Here is a 7,476-nt window from a genome sequence, read left to right on the forward strand (position 1 = left end):
TCTTTTAGCAGCCCATTGCACTTTCAATTTTCTCCTCCAACACCATAACTCAAAAGCATCAATTCTTCTACGGTCTTCCTTATTCACTGTCCAGCTTTCACATGCATATGAGGTTATTGAAAATACCATGGCTTGGGTCAGGAACACCTAAGTCCTCAAGCTGACATCTTTGCTCTTCAACACTTTAAAAAGTTCTTGTGCAGCAGATTTGCCTAATGCAATATATCGTTTGATTTCTAGACTGCTGCTTCTGTGAGTGTTGATAGTTGATCCAAGAAGAATGAAGTCCTTGACAACTTCAATCATTTCTCCAATGATAAGAATGGATTTTTTATTGGTCCAGTGGTGAGGATTTTTGTTTTCTTTACATTGAGATGAAATCCATACCGAAGGCTATGCTCTTTGATCTTCATCAGAAAATATTTTAAGTCCTCTTCACTTTCAGCAAGCAAGGTTGTATCATTTGCATATCGCAGATTGTTAATGAGTCTGCCTCCAATCCTGATGCCATGTTTTCCTTCATAAAACCTAGCTTCTCGAATTATTTGTTCAGCATACAGGTTGAATAAGTATGGTGAAAGAATACAACCCTGTCGCACACCTTTCTTAATTTTAAAACATTCAGTGTTGCCATGTAAACAACTGCCTCTTGGTTCAGGTACAGATTCCTCATGAGCACAATTAAGTGTTCCGGAATACTCATACTTCGCAATGTTTTCCATAGCTTGCAATGATCCACACAATTGAAAGCCTTTGCATAATCAATAAAGCACAGGTAAACATCTTTCTGATATTCTCTGTTTTCAGCCAAGATCCATCAGATATCAGCAATGATATCTCTCGTTCCATGGTCTCTTCTGAACCTGGCTTGAACCTCTGGAAGTTATCTATCAATGTATGCTTATAGCCATTTCTGTATTACCTTTAGTAAAACTTTACTCGCATGGGGTATCAAAGATATTGTCTGAAGATTTCCGCATTGCATTAGGTCACCTCTCTGTGGAATAGGCACAAAGATGGCAATTGAAAATACCATGGCATGGGCAAGGGAAACATTAGTCTTCAAACTGATATCTTTGCTCTTGAACACATTAAAGAAGTCTTTTGCAGCAGATTTATCTAATGCAATCTATCATTTGATTTCTTGATTGCTGTTGTGTTGTTTGTAGATCCAAGCAAAATGAAGTCTTTGATTATACAATGTTAATCTCTTGGCCACTTACCACGATGTTATTTTTTGTCCAGTTGTGAGAACCTTTGTTTTCTTTACATTAAGGTGCTATCTTTACTGAAGGCTGCTGTCTTTGGTCTTCATCATTAAATATTTTATACCCTCTTTGCTTCCAGCAAGCAAGGTTCTATCATTTGCATATTGATGGTTGTTAATGAGCCTTCAATCCTGATGACATGCTATTTTCATAATTTAGCTACTCAGATTATTTACTCAGCATACAGATTGAATAACCCTGGCACTTATCTTTCCTCATTTTAAACCACTCAGTAACCCCTTGTTCTGCTCTAATAACTTGTCTCTTGGTCTATGTACAAGTTTCACATGAGCAAAATTAAGTGTTCTGGAATAGACTTTCTTCACAATGTTTTCTATATTTTGTCATGGTCCATGTAGTCAAAAGCCTTTGTATAGTCAATAAAGAACAAGTAAACAGCTTTCTTATATTTTCTGTTTTCAGTCAAGATCCATCTGACATCAGCAATGATGCCCTTGGTTCCACATTTTTTAAAATTATCTTCAGCAAAAATTTACTTGCATGTCATATTAATGATATAGTTTGATGATTTCTGCATTTTGTTCAGTCACCTTTTTTTGGAATGGGCATGCATAGGGATCTCTTCAGTAGGTCAGGTAGCTGTCTTCCAAATTTTGGGGCGTAGATATGTGCTGTATCCATTTGTAGAAATATTTTAATTCATATTCCACCAATATGGGATTTTGCTTTGTTTTTTTGCTAATGCCTTCAGTGCTGCTTGGATTTCTGCCTTCAATATCATTGGTTCTTGGTCATATGCTACCTCTTAAAATGGGTTAACATCAACCATTTCTTTTTGGTATAGTGGCTGTGTATATCTTTCATCTTCTTTTGATGCTTTTTGTATCAAGCAATATATTGCCCAATAGGGCAATTTGAGACTTGAAATGTTTGTCAGTTCTTTCAGCTTGAAAAATGCTGAACATGTTCTTTTCTTAATCCTGTTGCTATTAAGTGTTGTCGAGTTGGTTCTGATTCAGAGCAATTTGGTGTAGGGTTTCCAAGAAGTGTTTGATGGATTTGAACCAACAGCTTTTTGGTTAGTAATTTAATGCTTATCCTACAATGCACTACTAGGACTCCCTTAATCATTTCTAACCATTATTGGACATTTCCTATGTGTCAGGTCTGTTCTATGAATTTTATATCTATAACTCATGTGATACTTTTATTAGCTCTCTGAGGTAGGTGATATATATATATATATTTTTTTCTGTTTTCCAGATAAATAAACTGAGGTATAGAGAATTAAAATTACTTGGCAAAGGTCACACCTGCTTGCTACCTTTGGCATATGTAATAAAGCATACGTTTTAACCAATAGACTACACTGTCTATATGAAATGTTTTTTAAATTTTCCATTGCTAATTATTATTTTTGGAGAAGTAGAATTTGGTTACTTAAACATGATCTGAACAAAGAGTGTATAACTGGATACTTTTTTATATTTAATCAATAAACATTAGCATACCAAAAGCTTCCCAGAGCTAACTAAATCTTCTCAACTCTTTATAACTCAAAAATTTCCAGGGGAATATTAACACCGTATGAAACTTGTATTCCACTGAACATATTATAATTTTTTGAATATATAGATCTGAGGGCCAGGGGACTCATAATGTTGTTCTGACTTCAGTATTTATTGGTTTATATGGCTTTTAGTAAGTCAGTACACCTTTCTGGACTTTGGATTACTGATCTGGATAAATAATTACCTTGCATTGGGTAGAGCCTATGATTCCTTAAAGTCACAAAACACTATTTGATTTAAAAAAAAAAAAATCCATTGATATCTGAGCTCAAGACCCAGCATAGACATGCATATGAAGGGGTTTCAAAAAGTTTTGGGGAGACTTCTATTATCATGATTATTTTTCAACTATCTAGTGAATCAAGTTAAGATTTACAGATAAGATCATTAGTTTTACATCCGACAAATCATACACTTTGTTTCAGCTCAATGATTGCAATCTCCTCTGTGCAACAATGATTATTCTGCTTCCATACGAGGGTTCCTATTTCCATTTCACCCACTTTCCCACCCTTTCTCAATTTTGTCCTTAGGAAAATGTTGCCCTTTTGATCTTGAATGATTGACCATTCCATGGTGAGCATTCCTTACTAGTGTTGTCCCCATGATATACCTATCTACTGCTTGGCTGAAAATTGTGACATGAAGGTGAGTTCCTTTCCAGACTTGAAGGGTGATTGAGGTCCACAGTCTCAGCTCCATCTAGTCACTTTTTGACCAGTAAGCCTGGTCTTTTTTTTAAAAAGAATTTTAAAGACTTTTCTACATTTTCTCCCACTCTATCCCAGATGCTCTAATGTGATCTTTTAGAGCGGTTGGTAGTGGTAGCCAGGCACCATCTAGCTCTTCTAGTCTCATGATCATAGACTTATGTTTATAGGTTCCATTAGTCCTTTGGACTAATTGATTTCAATCCTCTTCAATTCTCATCATTCTTCTTTCTTCTGTACATGGAGAGACCAATAGCTGCACATTCAATGGCAGCTCATGAGCTTTTAGGATCCCAGATGCTTTTCACCAAAGCCAATTGACCATGGTGTCCCCTAATACTATGTTCCTGAACTTGCAGCCCCAGCAATTCACCTGTCTTCATCATTTTTCTGTCACCCTCCCTCTTCTTGTATATTGCCTTCCTCCCTGTAACCCAAGCTAACATGTGTCTACCCTCTAGCCAGTAAATTACTCTATCTTCTCTCTCACCCAAATAATGATCAAATAATGCTTCATCTAGTATGGAAACCTATTCTTGTTGATGAGGAACCTATACATACACCAAGAAGCGGTAAATTAAACTTCATTGTTTAAGTGTATGTGTCAGGGTTGTATTATTTCACCATATTTATTCAATCTGTATGCTGAGATCCTGAACTATGTGAAGAAGAATATTGTCTCAGGATTGGAGGATGACTCATTAACAAACTGATATGCAGGTGACACAACCTTGTTTACTGAAATCAAAAATGACTTGAAACAATTATTGATGAATATCAAAGAATACAGCATTCAGTATGGCTAACACTTCAACATAAAGAAAACACATATCCTCACCACTGGATCAATAAGCAACATCATGAGAAACTGGGAAAAGATTGAAGTTGTCACGGATCACATTTTACTTGGATCAACAGTCAACACTCATGGAAACAGCAGTTAAGAAACCAATCAATTTATTGCATTAGGCAAATTTGCTGCAAAAAAAAAATCTCTTTAGTGTTATAGAACCAAGATATCACTTTGCATACCAAGGCGTACCTGATCCAAGCTTGGCATTTTCAATTGCATCACATGCAAGTGAAAGCTGGGCAATGAATATGGAAAACTGAAGAATTGATACCTTTGAATATTGAAGTCTTGGAAGAAGTATAGCCAGAGTGTTCCTTAGAAACCAGGATAGTTAACATTTCATTTATCATACTTGTATATATTATCAGGAGGGACCAGTCCCTGGAGAAGGACATCATGTTTGGTAAAGTGGAAGGTCAATGAAAAGGAACAAGATCCCCAATAAGATAAATCGACAAAATGGCAGTAACAATGGGCCGAATATAACAATAATTGTGAGGATAGTGCAGAACAGGTTTCTCTATTGTGCATAGGGTTGCTATGAATTTGAACTCTTCAGCATTATTTGCCAGTACCATAATTCAAATGTAACCATTCTTTAGAGTCTTCCTAATCTTTGTCCAATTTTTATATGCATGTGAGGCTATTAACACCATAGCATGGGTCAGGCATACCTTGTTGTTAAACTGCCCTATTTGCTCTTTAGCACTTGAAAGAGGTCTTTTGCAACAGATTTGCCTAATGCAATATGGCCTTTGATTTCTTAGCAGCTGTGTCAGTGAGCACGGATTGTGGATCCAAGCAAAAGACAGTCTTTGACAATTTCAACTTGTTCTCCATTTATCATGTTATTATTGGTCCACTTGTGAGGATTTTTGCTTACCTTAAATGCAGAAGCAATCCATTCTGAAGGCTATTGTCTTTGATTCTCATCAGTTAGTATTTCAAGTCATTTTTGCTTCCAGTAAGCAAGGTTGTGTTATCTGCATATGGAAGGTTGTTAACAAGTATTCCTCCAGTCCTGATGCCAAATTCTTTTTCATATAATCTAGCTTCTCAGATTACTTGATTAATATATAGATTGAATAACTGAGGTGGAAAGATACAAACCTGATAAACACCTTTCTTGGTTTCTGATTATTTCTCCAATAAGATTTTCATGATGCAGACTGCCTACATAAGTATACCATGAAGTAATTTTGAAGCTTTTGGTTTGTACTAAGTCATCAGAAACTATATAAAATTTCCAATCACTTCCAAAGAAAAAATGTAAGTATCATTATTTGCCAAATTAGTTCAGTGGATAGCCATTCAACAGAAGGTTACAATTATTATGCTTTTTAGAGTAACAGCATAAAAGAAGGAAAATTTGTGCTTGTCTAATTGGTGTTATTTCTGGGGAACGCTAGTTAAGGCAGATTTAATTAAAGTACAAGAAATCTTGAATTATGTGAAACAAAATAAATTTGTGTATATGTCTCAGCCTACCTATTTAGCCTCAATTATCTTTAGTCATTATTTCCCTTCCCTCTATTCCCAAGTCTAATCTGTCCATTTTAGATGCCTCCCTGCTTCTTGAATATTTCTAAATTTTTGTGTTAAGCTTTCGAACATGATCTTTTCTCTACTTGGTCCAGGTAGAGAATTTACCTTTGGTTGTTATAATAATGTTCTGATGTTGTCATTGTTGTTAAGTGCTATAGAGTCCGTTCAAACTCATAGTGATCCTGTATAGGGTTTCATTCTCTTGCACATAGAGTTGTTATGAGTTGGAGGTGCCTCAATGACACTTAGCAACAATAACATGAGTCGGGACCCAGTCAATGGAAAACAACAACAATACAATTCTGTTAGCTTGGAATCACCAGTTACAGTTACATCCAAAAATAAAAGACTAAAAATATAAATTGCATTTCTAAGGTTAAGAAACTAATAAGATAATAGAGTTGGGATTTGAATTCAAGTTTTAGACTTAAAATCTACCACTCTTTCCACTTTGCAAATCACCACACACTCTGATTAATACCAAAGTGAAATTGTTCACTGCAGATTACTAAAACTGGCTTGCTGGATACTCTGTCCCTGTCATTGATTGTAAATTTGAAAATAGACTGATTACTTAGATAAGTATTGTGGGTTTGGGAGAGAGACAGATGCTAGCCATACCTACAGCAGAATCTTTGATATTGTGAAAAATGGGAATTATTCACTAAACATTAGTATGTAAGTACACGTAACCCTATGCTTACCTTGGATAATCTGGCACAGAAATTCAAGTGGGCATATACTAGGTAATGGTTTATTTCTTTCCTTTAAATTCTCTAATAAACTTGGAAACAGGCTGTTGGCAATTTATTAGCTTGATGTTAGTTAATTCTCCTTGTTGTTTATGTTCTCTTCTTTTACCACAGTAAAAGCACATGAACCAAATTAACCAGCACAGAAACTCTTTATAGGAATCTCTTTAAAATGTATTTAGCTTATTCACTCCCACATTTTGAGATATCTGAATTACAGAATTCTCCAAATGAACCAGTATTCCAACTTGTTTGCTAAAATCTGAAGATGAAAAGAAAAATGAGCTCTCCTACAATACCCTCTGGGACTAATTACCCCGATCTGACTAGACTGGTTGTTAGATCTGAATTATAGTCATGAATAAGTTAGATCTTAATAACAGTCATGTATGGGGTCCAAGAGGCAATGTCATACAGGCAAAAGAGCTGTTTGGTAATAAGTGAAAATTAGTATTATAATGCTTGCTGAGAAATAGAGATTCTAGTTAGAAACCCATCTTCTGAGATGTGTAAGAATTTCAGGCTTGAAAAATTAATCCACCTCCTTTATATATTGGTCCTCTTAATAATTTCATTTTTAAGCCATGTTAATAATGAGATTTCCAGTAACATGGATGAAATAATGTTTTAAAAGTTAGCAATTTTATTTATTTTCTTTTACCCACACAGTTTAACAACTGTATTTAATGTTTATAACTTTCCTAATAGCTTCCAACATCTTGTTTGAATGGGAAGCAATGAAGCTAGAAAGATTTTAGTCAAGTCAGATAATAAAATTTCCTGGTAGTAGAAGGTGTTAAACATCAGAAAAAACCC

This window comes from Chrysochloris asiatica, unplaced genomic scaffold (genome assembly GCF_000296735.1).
Source record: "Chrysochloris asiatica unplaced genomic scaffold, ChrAsi1.0 scaffold00120, whole genome shotgun sequence".
Taxonomy (NCBI): domain Eukaryota; kingdom Metazoa; phylum Chordata; class Mammalia; order Afrosoricida; family Chrysochloridae; genus Chrysochloris; species Chrysochloris asiatica.